This window comes from Diabrotica virgifera, chromosome 4 (assembly GCF_917563875.1).
Source record: "Diabrotica virgifera virgifera chromosome 4, PGI_DIABVI_V3a".
Classification (NCBI taxonomy): domain Eukaryota; kingdom Metazoa; phylum Arthropoda; class Insecta; order Coleoptera; family Chrysomelidae; genus Diabrotica; species Diabrotica virgifera.
In genome coordinates this window covers 223,234,172-223,250,501 of record NC_065446.1, presented here as the reverse complement: position 1 = coordinate 223,250,501, position 16,330 = coordinate 223,234,172, and positions in this window count along the sequence as shown.

The following is a 16,330-nucleotide window of genomic DNA, read 5'->3' as shown; positions in this document are numbered from 1 at the left end:
TACCCCACCAGCCGCCACTGCTAACCCGTCAGGTAATAGTCCGATCAAAGAACAATCTGACCCCAAAAAATATAAAGGAATGATGAAAATTTGAGAATAGGTAGCTGAAGTTGTCTATTATTATATAAGAAAAAGTTTACAATTCTACATCCCCCAATACACAATTCTACAATATACAAAAGAGAGGGGTATACCCCCTCTCGAAAGTAAAAAATATAAATTCAAAATTAGTCAGGAATTGGATGAAATGACTTACTATCTCTAAGCAACTTTTGTTCTATAGAGATTTTTCGCTAAGTCGATACTTTTCGAGTTATTTACAAGTGAATATGCTCATTTTTAACAGAAAAAACATGTTTTTGGACGGTTTTTCGGAGATCAAAAAGTAAGTATTTCAGCGAAAAAATATTCTTAGCAAAAATATAGCTGATAAGAAACTGAAAAAAATGATGCACGCTTGAGGTCTGTAGACCCAGTAGAAGCAGAGTTGTAGCTAATGGAAAGTAGGTTCTTCTTCATAAAATTCCAAATCGAATATTTCAATGTGAAATAACCCAAAAACAGAGCACTTTTCAGGGAAACTCATTTCATCTTTTTTAAAGTGTTTAACAAGTGTTTTATAAAATATTGAAAAAATGGTGTATACATTAGGTCTGTAGACTCAGCAGAAGCATAGTTGTAGCTAATGAAAAGTATGTTCTTCGTCAAATTCCAAATCGAATATTTCAATGTAAAATAACCCAAAAACTGAGCCCTTTTAGGGGAAAATTCATTCTAACTTTTTTAAAGTCTTTAAAAAAAGGTTTGTTTTTGCGTTTTATAAAAACTTGTAACATTAAAAGTACGTGAGTTACGCTCAAAATATTGTTGGTCCCTTTTATTTTTTGGTAAAAAAATCGCGAAAATCACCGCCTAATTAGCACCACAAATAAATTTTATCATTGCCACTTCACAAGTTACTTTGCTTATGTATTATTTATGATTTGTAAGTTTCATCGGTTAAAAGTGCTTATTTTTGAAAAAGCTGTAGTTAAAATGGCTTGAACGAGTAACTATTCACCAGTTTAGGCAAATTTTAAACATTTATAGCATAATCAATTTTAGTATAATAAGAAAATAAAAAAGGAAAAAAATTCAGAAAAGCAAAACGTACATTCTATTCCTCTTTAAGATTTTTGGTATTACTAATAATTTTTAAGTTAATTCCATGAACAATTCCATTTTTCTTCAAAATTAAAAAAATGTTTTATTTTAAACCCAATTTTTTAAAAACTGAGCACTTTGAACCAATGGAACTTATAGATAATATAAACAAAACATAAGGAAAGTAACTTCTGAAGCGGTTACGATTAATTTTATTTGGGAAGCTAATTAGGGGGTGATTTTCGCGATTTTTATACCAAAAAATTAAAGGGACCAACAATATTTTGAGAGTAACTTATTTATTTTTATTGTTAGATTTTTTTTTAAACAAAAATAAAACTTTTTTAAACACTTTAAAAAAGTTCTAATGAATATTCCCCGAAAAATTCCCCGACTAAATAATACATGTGGTATAAAACTTACAGTTTAAAATTAGTTTGATCACTTCGCGTTTACAGCTCATTAACTTTCCGGTTTAAAGATTTATTTATTGTATGTACATGTTATTTGGCAACCTATGCAACTGCCAATAAATGATATAAAAGAGACGTATAAAAACCTTCATTTTAATATTAACCATTTTTAACCTTCGGATGACCAAGCGGGGAAAATTGTGACCCCAGGCGTATGTTTTTCTTTAATAAATTCAAAAGTGTTTTGAATTTTTAACTCATTATTTTTTTATTTGACTTTAATATCATTCTAGATATCCTCATATTTTGAAATAAAAAAAATCTCTATATTTTACGAATAAAAAATATATTCTGAAGTTGATTAAAATTTTTGACTGTTTGGTATCTTTCTTGTCGGATAGTAAAATATTATTGTAGTTTTAACCTTCGGATGACCAAGCGGGGAAAATTGTGACCCCAGCGTATGTTTTTCTTTATAAATTGAAAAGTATTTTCAATTTTTAACTCATTATTTTTTTATTTGACTTTAATATCATTCTAGATATCCTCGTATTTTGAAATAAAAAAATTCCCTATATTTTACGAATAAAAGATATAGGTATTCTGAAGTTGATGTTTAGTAAATACCGTCTATTATGTGTAATTCCAAGTAGTTTTACGCTTATGACTTCGACTTTGCAAAGTAACAAGACACTTACTCAACATACCAACTACACATGACACTAATACTAATGTTGTGACTGGCTGAATGACATAAAGGCCATGTCAAAAAAAAATTTAAAAAAAAACCTTAATTTTTTTGTTAATTGTCATTTTTGACCTGGGGTCATTCCCCCCCCCCCCCCTTGGTCATCCGTGTAACAAAAAAAGGTTGGTCATCGGAAGGTTAATTCGTTTAACGGACGTACGTTTGGCTCAGTTATTTTGGTTTATTTCCTATAATACCCACGAACACGATGTACAAAGATATAATGGAAGAACTATATTATGTTTAATTTTAACAAAAGGAAACGCTAGACTAAAAATAGTAGGTAACTACTAAACAAAACTGATAAAGATTTTGCACAGTAACTTATAATAACCTTCCGATAATATATAATTAAAAGTTATCAATATATTTTAATATCTTATATTGATAACTTTTAATTATATAAATTATCGGAAGATTATAAGTTACTGTGCAAAATTTTTATCAATTTTGTTTAGTACTTACCTACTAATTTTATTTTTATTCTAGCGTTTCCTTTTGTTAAATTTAAACATATAGTGTCGGTTAGGATCACTACCGTACTAAAAATTTTTATTTTTGTTTTATTTTGTTTTATTAGGTACATAAAATTTAATATAATAACATTTATTCCCAATTTTTTTCGATTTCTTGCAACCCATTAAAAAGCTAAATAGTTGACATAAAATTACAAAATTTAATTTTTTAGAACATTGAAAAACCTTCACAATGCCGATTTTTGAGGTTTAAATAGTTAATTTGTTGCTACGCAAACCGCAAAATAAGTGATAATGGTTATTTATTAATAACTTTTACTAAAACTACCTTAGAACTTTGTTCTAAGGTAGTTTTAGTAAAAAGTTGGGTATTGTGGTACATAATAAACTCCCAGTATTTGATACCGATCCATTAATTAGTTTAAAGGTCATTCTATTTGTTTATCCGATAGACCTTTATTTTTCAATAGCATAAGACAAAAAATAATGAAGATAGGGCAATTCTGCGTATGCCAAATAAAAGTAGAAAAGTGAAACTATTAAAATGTACTTAAAAAGATAAAAAAATTATCTAATATAGTCAAAAATCCTAATGCCAAATTTTTGAAATTTTGTAGTTTATAAATATTTAGAAAAACTTTAAAAATATTTTCCGTAGAAAATTTTTTTTTACATATTCAGAAACTTGGTATTTTACACGAATTTTTAAAAATGTAGTTCAATTATTGTTGACTAGTCGTGGTAAGTAGAGGGGGAGCTGGGAGCCGACAAATGCACGAGTTCAAAAATTAAAAAAGCAACTTAAACTATCATCATTTTTTATATTTCGAAATGTACTGAATAGATTTTGATCTTTCTTTTTTTAATTTGTATGTAATTTTTCTTTACATTACAACTATGCAATTTGTCTAGAGATTTATTAATTAATAAACAGTCGAATGTGTTCAACCAATTTTTGAAAAAAATATTTTTTTCCAAAAATCGATGGTTTTAGTCATACTATCATTATTATTCATAGAAAAAGTTAAGGTACCTATCCTTTGATAAATAAATTATCTTCAATAAATAATTATCTAATAAAAATAATTTATTTATTAAAGTTGTCTTTACCTTTTCTATGATCATTAATGATAATATGATTAAAAAAATAGATTTTTGGATAAAAATTATTTTCTCAAGAGAATGGTTTAAACAAGTTAGATTGTTTATTAACACTAAAATTTATAAACAAATTGCATATTTTTAATTTACGTAGAAATTATATACAAATTAAAAAAATAAATATCAAAATCCATTGATTTTATCCGGAGATACAGAAAATTGTGTTAGCTTGAATTTGCTTTTTCGGTATTTTAACTTGGTGGATTTGTAGGTTCTACATAGTAACCGTTTGAACTAAATTTTTGAAAGTTTGTAGAGGATGCTGTGAAGGTAAAATGTTTAAGCAAATTTTTTATAAAAAAATACAAATCCCATTCTATAAAATGGCATCAATGAGATTCCTTAATTATTATAAACAAATTAGCTGCGAATTAAAAAAATACACATGGCGAGCTTTGTCCCAAATGAACCCAGACTTAATGTTTTAATTTGAAAATTTGTTTTAAAATACTAGCTTTTGGGATGTATAAAAATATTTTTTCTGCGCATAATATTTTTAAAGGTATTTTAAATATTTATAAACTATAAAATTTCAAAAATGTATCATTAGGATTTCGGACTATATTAATTAATTTTGTATCTTTTTTTAATACATTTGCATACTATCACTCTTTTACTTTCATTTGGCATACGCAGAATTGCCCTATATTCATTATTTTCTGTCTTATGTTATTTTAAAACAAAACTCTCTGGGATAAACAGATAGGAAAACTTTTAAACTAATTAATGGATCAGTCTTAAATTTTAAGGGTTTGTTAAGTATCAAAATACCCAATTTTTGGTAAAACCTTAAAATTCTATGTAAAATTTAGTAAAAGCTATTACCAATTATTTCATTTTATACTTTATACTATTTATACTATTTAACTTGATTCTAGAAACATTATAGCTATACCAATACAATACAATTCATTAGCAATACCAATACACCAAACTAGTTTAACATAAGAGTACTTGCAGATGACCTGCTCTTCTTAGCCAAGAAAAAGGTGACATTTACAATATTAAAAAGTAATCAAGTATTATTTTATATTGTATTGGCAATATGAATCGTGCAAAAAGAATTTTAGATAATATATTTTTGTTACAGTAAGCACAAGAGGAGAATAGGAATACTAGTGCGAATGCGAAATTTATATTCTGTCTCTTCTTCATTTCCTCTTGTCTGCTTGTTAATTGGGGGAGGATATCTCTATGGATAGTCACCACTCCACTTTTTGTGCGGTCTGCCGATACTTCTTCTACCGATTGGTGATTTATACGTTGCCATTCTGTCCACAAGTGTCTTCCCCATTCTGATAATTTGGTTATTAAATTCTTCTTTTTTTAATTTAGTGTTCATTCGTTTATACACTGCAGGTTATCTGTCAGGTATGATTTTAACTTTCAATCCTTCATGCCACATATGGTCCAAAGCCTGAAATGTATCGAGGGAAGCTGCTGAACAATATATTTTATTATTCAGGTCCTTATTGATTTGATCTACCGCTCTATGAACTTACTTTATTTTCCCGTGTTTGTTGCGGAATCCGAATTGGTGATCTGGAATTATCTTTTTTCTTCAATTATAGTTTTTAGTCTTTTAACATAAGTATAGATAGCTTCTCAAGAACTTTGGAAATAATTGATAGTAGACTTATCGGTCTATAGGATGACAATTATTCTGTTTTCTCGAGCGCTTATGTATTATAACAATCTGAGCCACTTTGCAGATGCTTTATTTATTATTTATCTTTAATAGTGAACTGTAATGAGGCAGATCCATTTAAAAGGATTCATTTAAATAGTCGGTAATTTTGTGTTATTCTTCAACAGGTAATTCTGAAAGAAAAAGCATAACGACTTTTTTTAGATGTTTGTCAAAAGCTTCAGATTTTTCTTTTAAATATAAGATCCGATATGTCGATCGGGACCTACCTGTTTGTGTTTAATGGATACAAATGAATGGAAATGTAATTTAGCGTGTTAACAATTACAAAAAATAAGGAGCACTCGATAAAATTGTGTTCTGACCATACTTAATTAATAATTAAAACATGACTTTTTTAAATATAAGCAAAATTTCGAGCCCGGCAAATATCATTTCAGATTTTTTGGATTACTCTAAACAAAAAGGGGCTTTCTAATTTTTCTCTTAATTCGATCGTTTTTTTTTTCGTTATATGGGATTTAAAACTAAAAAAATAACGGAAGATGACGATTTTAATGACAAAAATAAAACAAAACTAATAAATATCATTTTTGTAATTATCAAGTATGTATCTGTATTCGAGTTTAAACCTTCTTCTATCAGGTTCCGATAATAATTTTTGCCATGTTTTATTCTAAAATATATTTTTTTATTGGCAATGAGAACGGCCCTTACGGGAAAACCCACATTAACAAATAGAAAACAATATTTTAAAATGAAATAAGTTCAAATTCAAGAAATGATAGAATACATTTTGAGCTTGAATTTAGGTACATCGTTTTTTTTTATTAAATTTTGCAAATTTACACTCTGCTATTATTAGCCCAGTAAATGAACGGAAAATTCGGCGATACCGTGTAATTTTCAGGGGCAACTTCGAATTGCATGAAAATTTGGATTTAGGTTCTACTTACCCTCCACTTCAAAGTTGAAATTGTGCCGTTGGTTGCTTTTACTTGGGGGTGACAGTCACCCCTTCTCGAGGGTGAAAAAACATACGTTCAAGATAAGAAAGGAAATGGATAAATTGACTGATTCTAAGCAACTTTTGTTCTATAGAGTTTTTTACGTAAGTCAATACTTTTCGAGTTATTTGCCATTGAAAATGTTGATTTTTCGACAAAAAAACTACGTTTTCAGACGGTTTTTCGCAAATAACTCAAAAAGTAAATATTTTATCGAAAAAAATATTCTTAGCAAAAGTGTAGCTTATAAAAAGCACAAAAAATTGGTGTATCAGTAAAGTCTATCAAATAAATAAAAACAAAGTTGTAGCTCATGAAAAATACGTTCTCATTCGTCTAATTCCAAATCGAATATTTCAAGATGAAATCACCGAAAAATTAAGCACTTTTCGGGAAAAACATGTTTAAACGTTTTTAAAGTGTTTATAAAGAGCTTTGTTTTAATTGTTAACAAAAGTTTTAGCATTAAAAATAAGCGAGTTACGCTCAAAATAAAGTTGGCCCTCTTTTTTTTTTGTAAAAAATCATGAAAATCTCGCCGTGTTTAGCTCTCCTAATAAAATTAATCGCTACCGCTTTACAAACAATTTACTTACCTATCTATTTTTTATATGATCTGTCAGTCTCACCGGTTTAAAGTGTTTATTTTTGAAAGGGTTATAATTGACAAAGCTTGAATGGGTTTAATCACGAGTGCATGCAAAGTTTGAACAGCCATATCTTAACCAATGTTTGTCTTACGGAGAAACAAAATAAACTAGCATATTTATAATAGCAAAACCTATATTTTTTAAAAATGTATAAACATTCTCAATTTCTTTGCAAAACGAAAATGCAGCAGCTGCATAATACTCTGGTTAAAGCGGAGAGTGCAGGAAGAGTCTATACCGGTTTCGGAGATCTTTTTCCCCTCATCAGTAAACCCATATCCTCTTCTCTCCGCTTTAACCATTTACCATAGCTTAGGGCCTTCCCGAATTGCAAAGAAAGAAATGTCACGGATGAACTAGGGCCATCTACCGGAAAACAAACTAAGTTATCAATCGAAGCAGCGCAGAAAACGACAATAAATATCGCCTCCGTACCACCAGATTGACAACAGGTGGAATACTTTCTTTGGTTACACCTCCTGAGACTTTTACAATTTATAAGTCATACAGGTGCCGAGAAAATTAAAATGAGAGAATTTTAAATAATTCACAACTCATCTACTCAGCATGGTAAAGCTCCAACAAGAAAGATTCCTTAATACTCAAAAGAGTAAATGAATTAAAAATGTATAAACATTCTCAATTTCTTTGCAAAACGAAAATGCAGCAGCTGCATAATACTCTGGTTAAAGCGGAGAGTGCAGGAAGAGTCTATACCGGTTTCGGAGATCTTTTTCCCCTCATCAGTAAACCCATATCCTCTTCTCTCCGCTTTAACCATTTACCATAGCTTAGGGCCTTCCCGAATTTCAAAGAAAGAAATGTCACGGATGAACTAGGGCCATCTACCGGAAAACAAACTAAGTTATCAATCGAAGCAGCGCAGAAAACGACAATAAATATCGCCTCCGTACCACCAGATTGACAACAGGTGGAATACTTTCTTTGGTTACACCTCCTGAGACTTTTACAATTTATAAGTCATACAGGTGCCGAGTCATACGGTATAGACTCTTCCTGCACTCTCCGCTTTAACCAGAGTATTATGCAGCTGCTGCATTTTCGTTTTGCAAAGAAATTGAGAATGTTTATACATTTTTAATTCATTTACTCTTTTGAGTATTAAGGAATCTTTCTTGTTGGAGCTTTACCATGCTGAGTAGATGAGTTGTGAACTATTTAAAATTCTCTCATCTTAATTTTCTCGGCACCTGTATGACTTATAAATTGTAAAAGTCTCAGGAGGTGTAACCAAAGAAAGTATTCCACCTGTTGTCAATCTGGTGGTACGGAGGCGATATTTATTGTCGTTTTCTGCGCTGCTTCGATTGATAACTTAGTCTATATTTTTTACTCTTTAAGATTTTTCTTATCACTAATACTTTTTAAGTTATTTTAAAAAAATCAAATTTTTCAAAAATTTTTAGAAATTTTTTTTTACTATAAAACCAAATGTTTTTAAAAATAAGAACTTCAAACCAATCAAACTTACAGATCATATAAACAATACACATACAGTTAAAATAGATGGTAAAGCCAAACGATTAATTTCATTTAGGGTGCTAAATAGAGGGAGGTTTCCACGATTTTTTTTTACCAAAAAAAGGGGCAAACTTATTTTTCAGTGTAACTGGTTTATTATTGATGCTGTAAACTTTTGTAAAAATAAATAATAAGCTTTTTTTCGATACTTAAAAAATGTTAGTAAGTTTTTCCCGAAAAACGCTTCTTTCTTCGGTGATTTCGCGTTGAATTGTTCGATTTGGAATTAGACGAATAAGAACGTATTTTTCATGAGCTACAACTTTGCTTCTACTTAATTTGTAGACTTTACTGGTACACCATTTTTTTCGTTTTTTATAGGCTACACTTTTGCTAGAAATATTCTTTCTGATAAGATATTTACTTTTAGAGTTATTTGGGAAAACGGTCTGAAAACGTAGTTTTTTTGTAGAAAAATCAACATTTTAAATCGCGAATAACTCGAAAAGTATTAACTTACGTAAAAAACTTTATAAAACAAAAGGTGCTTAAAGTAAGTCAATTTATCCATTTCCGGCTTAATTTTAAACACGCGTTTTTCACCCCCCGAGAAGGGGTAAATGTCACCCCCCAAGTAAAAGCAACCAACGGCACAAATTCAACTTTGAAGTGGAGGGTAAGTAGAATCTAAATCCAAATTTTCATGCAATTCGGAGTTGCCCCTCGAAATTACACTCCAAACCGGTCGTTTATTGGGCTATAAAAGCTATTAGTAAATGTGAGTATTGCAAATACATGAGAGGAGAAGTTATCCACTGGTAACACTACCAATACTAACACTAACAAGTTTGATTATAATTTGAAAGTAAAATTAAAATGAAAATTAAAATTAAAGAATAAAATCTGTTGGCCAATGACTTTTCAATCTTCGTCTGACTTCTGGTTGGAGATGTAGTTGTCTTGCTTCCTCGTTGGGGTGGGCTGGCAGATGTTCTAAATAATTTCTTGTTAGCCTGCTGATTTCGTCTTCAACGAACGGTATACCAGAGTCGTCATGCAGTGTTTTGTTACTAACGTACCACGGGGCGTTGAAAATCATTATGAGTGTTTTGGATTGGATTCTCTGAATGATTTTGGTATTAGAAGGCTTGGCACAGCCCCATAATTGCACTCCATATGTCCGTATAGACTAAAACAACAAAATAATGTACAACACGATTCAGAGACAAATAAGAACTGAAATAAGAAAGGCCAAAGAAAATTGGTTAAAATCACAGTGTGAAGAGATAGAGTCGTTAGAGCAAAAACATGATACGTTTAACATGCATAAAAAGGTGAAACAAGCAGCTGGTCGTCAAAAATCCAACACAGCTAGCAAATTGCGAGACCAACAGGGGAATATCATCACAGACAGAAATAAAGAAATCTGCATATGGACAAAATACATACAGGAACTTTTTGATGATACTAGATCCGAACAACCTCCATCCTACATATGTGATGACCACTTACCAATCACATCAGGTGAAGTGGAAAGAGCAATATCACAACTAAAAATGGCAAAGCTCCTGGACCTGATAATGCATATGCTGAACTCATAAAACTATTTGACACCGACGGTACTCAACGCCTAACCAAAATATTTAACGACATATATTTAAGCGGAGTAATACCAAAAGCATGATTGAAGTCGACGTTTGTTGCTTTACCAAAGAAAACAAAGTCCGTATCCTGCAGTGATTTCCGAACCATCAGCTTAATGAGCCATATTTTAAAGCTATTTCTAAAAATTATACATCAAGGGATATATAGACTGTGCGAAGAAAAAATCAGCCGAACACAGTTTGGTTTTCGAAATGCAGTGGGTACAAGAGAGGCTCTATTTAGTATACAAGTGCTATTTCAACGATGTAGAGACGTGAATTGCGATATTTATGCATGTTTCATTGATTACCATAAAGCGTTCGATACAGTAAAGCACGGCAAGCTGAGGGAGATATTAACCAATATTGGAATAAACACCTGTGATTTAAGGATTATCAGCAATCTGTACTGGAATCAAACATCATCTATCCGGACAGAGGCAGGAGAATCCGACGATATCAAAATCAAACGTGGGGTCCGTCAGGGATGTGTACTATCCCCACTGCTGTTTAACATCTACTCTGAGGAAATCTTTCAAGAAGCATTGGATGATGTTGAAGCCGGAATTAGAATTAACGGAGAATGTATCAATAACATAAGATACGCAGACGACACTGTGGTATTCGCTAACAGTTCTGAAGCCCTACAGGAGTTAATGAGCAGAATCGCAGATGTCAGTCAGAGATACGGACTTTCACTAAACACTAAGAAAACCAAATGTATGATGATCTCTAAGAATGAACAGCAATTTGGACGAATCAGTGTGAATGGTCAACAAATAGAAAGAGTAAAAACATACACCTACCTTGGTACGAACGTCAATGAAAATCGGGACCATTCTATAGAAATCAAATGTAGGATAGAGAAAGCAAGATCTGCATTTCAAAAAATGGCAAAGTTGTTCAAATGTCATGATTTGTCGATACCCATAAAAGTCAGATTACTACGATGTTATATATTTCCTATACTGTTGTACGGAGTTGAGTCGTGGACTCTCACAGACGCCACCTGCAAGAAAATTGAGGCTTTTGAGATGTGGCTTTATCGTCGAATCCTGAAGATATCTTATACCGACCACATTACTAATGAGGGTGTTTTGCTGAGAATGAAAAAAGAAAAAGAGCTGTTAATTAAAATAAAAACAGCCAAAATCGAATACCTCGGTCACATCATGAGGAACAGTGAGAGATATGGACTGTTGCAACTGGTCTTGCAGGGAAAAGTAGAGGGAAAGCGAGGACCAGGAAGGCGAAGGATTTCCTGGCTGAGAAATCTACGAACGTGGTTCAACACAACCACTACAAATCTTTTCAGAGCAGCAGTGTGCAAAGTGCAGATTGCCATGATGGTCGCCAACATCCGAAACGGATAGGCACTACAAGAAGAAGATGCACTTATACAAGAGAAGTTTATTATCTGTAGATAACTGCGATTTTCGGCAAATTAGCCAATTCATTTGACGTGTTTTCATGTTGATTTGAATTTTTTTTGCCAAAATGTGTGCTTTTCAAGTGAGCTTTTGGTCAAATGTTATTTCCAGGTATTTGACTTCTGTTTTACTGGTAGTAATGTGTTGTTCAGTGTGATTCTCGGACATACGATGTTCCTGTTGGTGAACGTAATTTGATTAGACTTAGTATGCTTAACTTTGATTTTCCATCTACTCATCCAGTCTTGTAGTAGATTCAGGTGTATTTGAAGGTTTCCTGATGCTACTTGGGGGTCATCATCGATGGATATTATGGCGGTGTCATCTGCGAACATGGCTACTGTGGTCGTATTTGTTGTTGGAATATTAGCAGTGTATATGAGGTACAGGAGGGGACCCAGGACCAGTGGCGTAGCTAACATAGGTGACACCCGGGGCGGTAGTCGATGGTGTCACCCCAAATCCAAAAAATAAAAGTTGGTAAAATCAACGAAAATCCGATAAACGTATATTTTGAATAATGAAAAAATTAAGAATCATAGTTAAAAAGCTTACGTTATTTAGCCTTGTTTGCGCCATTACTACCCGCAAGTAATACTTGATTAATTTTAGCTTACTAAAACTTCTCTCGCATGAAGCAACCGATACACAATTGGTCATATACAATTTTAATGCGACCATTAATTTTGGGAGGGCTTCCATGAAATACCATTCCACAATGATTTTTTTTAAATCTACAGCTAACCATTTATATTTAGAGGCTGTAATATTCGCCGCTTGTAAATGTCTTCTGAGCGTTGGTATTTTTATCAGGACTGCTTCTGATACCTCTTCATGGTAAAAGTTACAAAATGTTGAAACAGCTAATTTCAACTGTTCTGTTCGTGAAAAGCAAAGTGTGTGTCTGCACAACCTCGAACAATGAAGCCACATCATGTACTTTGATCTGGTTTCAAGTTCAACATTGAATATCCTTTTGAAGTTCGGTTCGAAGTGCGAGTCCTGAATTCGTTTTTCGGTAGGAATGTCGTCGTAGCAATATCTTTCGTGGCAATATCTATTGCTTCAGCTAAAATATGACCACGTTTTTCTTCAATATAAAGTGCATCTATTTTGATCGCTGATTGATCAACGGTTATGCCTTTACTTTCCAATTTAATTTGATAAAAAGTTATATATCTTACGTATCTTAGTACATCATTTCAAAAGAAAATATAACAAAGAAATGTAGAATTACACATAGCGGGCATATGATTATGTGCAACACCTCTGGTGTCTAAATGTTCTTATTGATGATATATTATAATTCTTCAATTGGAGCAACAAAACTATCAAAATGTTCTGCCAATACTTAAACTGCAGCATAGTGAGCACTTCAACGCATTGTGGAAATTCGTGTAACATATGCTTTGCTGTGTTTAATAAGCACTTTCCAGCAGCTAGTGATAGCAGAAATAACTTGCCTCTACAGTTCCGAAAAATGTAACACAAGATGTATTTTGTGCAAAAGAGTGCTGGCCACATAAATTAATTAAATGATAAAACAATGATAAATTAATTAAATGATAAAACAATGATACATCCAACGAACATGGCCTTTTTGTTTTTTGCTTTATAATAGAGATTAACCCCCCTTGCCCCTTACGATCATCCTGGTTACACCTCTGCGCTCATAACAGCTGCATTATCGTATCCCTGTGAACGGCACTTCATAATAATCTAAATCATCAATTTCAAGCTTTTTGAGAATATCGTTACATAGATCAGCTGCTTTTTTCTTTTCAACTGAAAAAATCTAAGAAATGCTTCTTTGACCTTGACTTTTCTCGGTTTCGTGTGTTCACAAATTAATATCGAATTTTATTTTGATTGTAAAGCGAGTAAAGTACAAATTAACGATTCATTCTTTTGTGATCGCCAGTGATCGGGTCTCTCGGGTGTCACCCCCGAACTCGTGACACCCGGGGCGGACCGCCCTCTCCGCCCCACCCTAGCTACGCCACTGCCCAGGACACTTCATTGAGAGACACCGGATTTTATGGGATAGTAATGAGAGGTTTCTGTAATGAATTTGACTTGAAAGTGACGTTCTGTGAGGTATGATTTTAAGAGTAGATAGTGAGGAGTGGGAAAGGATGACTTAAGTTTATACAGGAGGCCGTCATGCCAAACACCGTCGAAGGCTTGTTCGATATCCAGGAAGGCAGCAGTGCAATTTCTTTTTTCTTCGAGGCATACATTAATGTTTTTAACAATTCTATGACATTGTTGTAGAGTTGAACGGGCTTCGCGGAAACCAAACTGGTGTGTTGGGATCACTGAATCAATTTCGATGTCTTCTGAGATTCTTTGGAGCAAAAGTCTTTCTAAAATTTTTGACATTATTGGAAAGGTACATCGTAATTCTAAAAACAATATTTTTTTACTTATGTTTTTAAGCCTTAAAAATCGTCATCTTTCGTTCTTTTTTCAGTTTTAACATTTATCTTTTTTGTTTAGAATGATCGAAGAAATCTGAAATAATATCTGACCAGGTCGAATGTTTTTTATTTATAAAAAAAGTAATTTTTTATTTAATTATTATAGTTAGAAAACCTTAGTTCGGACACCCCTTATTTCTTTGTAATTGTTAACGTACTAAATTACATATCCAATAATTCTTATCCATTAAAGAGCTCGGTCCCGATCGACCGTATATCGTATCTTAGACTATTTGTCATTGCTGGTCCAGATGTTACAGTTTCTTCTTGGTGGATTAGGCAAGTACGGCCTTTTTAAATTCCTTGTCGCTTTCCACAGCGAATAATCTGTGGAATCTGTAGGTGTAAGGCTTTCCAGGTAAGATTGGATTCTCTGGTTCTGTTCCGCTATGGACACAATTTGTTCTTTCAATTCTATGTGGCTTTGTTCAATTTCTTTCCTATTTGCTCAGCCGAGTTGAATAAATTTTATATTAAAATATTATTGAATTCACAAGTGAAAGAGATGTCGATAGAATATAACAAAATTTCATATATTTGCTTCGTAAACCTAACGAAAGCATTTGACAGAGTCAGACTAAGCGATATAATAAAGAAAATTAAGCAAAAAAAGATCCCGGCAAACATTGTTGACGTCATAAAACAAATTAACAATAACAACAAGACAAAAATTAAAATACCACTACGGCCGGCATACCAACACCAGGAGGAATCAGGCAGGGAGACAGCCTCAGTCCATTTCTATTCAATATGCTAATGGATGATAAGACAATAGAAGATGTGGAATCGCTACAACTAGGATACAGACTCAGCCACAGTAGAATCAGTATAGTGTGCTATGCGGATGACACAGCCCCGATTGCAGAGGACGAGGATGACCTAAAAATGCAGCTTTATCGATTCAAGCATGTCGACGACTCAACATGGACATAGCCACGCAGAAAACGCATTACCATTGTGAAATATCCAATTAGATGCAAGCAATTGGTAGAGCGGAAACACATAGAACAGCTAAACCAGTTCAAATATCTAGGTGTAAACTTATCAGGTTATGATGACCCAGCAAGAGACATAAGAAGACAAATTAACAAAGCCGCTGTCTTGTCCTCATGTTTTGAGAGATGTGGTCTGGAATAACCCATATTTGAGAATGGACGGCAAAGTTAGAATTTACAAAACTTGCATTATGACACCTATGGCATTGAATCAATAGGTCTGGATCCCGCGTATGAAAAAAAAAGTTGATTAGTAGCAAGCTGAAAATTTGTTAATAGCTTAAGGGTGTCTAGTCGGACAAACTTTGATATATGATATATGTAACAGGGGAAGTTTTTATTGTGGAACAGGTTAAAAATTTGGAACTGTCAGACCACAAAAACGGCACATGTATTTTGTCCGACAGAAGAGACCTAAACTCTCCGAACAGAGATTAAACTCTCATGCAACAATCAGACTGCTATTTATCACCAAATTGGCGTTTTAATGAGTGAAACATGTAGAATATGTCAAATGACAGGAATTATGACAGGTGATAAATAGCAGTCTGATTTTTGCATGAGAGTATAATCTCTGTTCGGAGAGTTTAAGTCTGTTCTGTCGGACAAAATAAATGTGATGGTTCCGTGGTCTGATCGATCCAAATTTTTAACCTGTTCCACAATTAAAACTGCCCCTGTTCCAGTGTTCCCATATATCAAAATTTATCCGACTAGACACCCTTAAGCTATTAACAAATTTTCAGCTTGCTATTAATCAACTTTTTTTTCATTCGTGGGATCTAGTCCTACAAGAGGAGACACCAATAAAACAAAAAGCATGCTACGAGCAGCCGAAATGAAGATATTAAGAGCAATAGCAGCGAAGACAAGAAGAGATAGAATACAAAACAACACCATCAGGGAACAATGTGGCTTGCAAGATGTAGTCAGATGGGGCAGGCAAAGACAAAGAGACTGTTTCAGTCATGTAAACAGAATGGAGGAGCACAGACTACCAAGAATTGCGCTAAAAGGAAAACCAGCAGGCAAGCGTCCACCGGGGAGACCACCA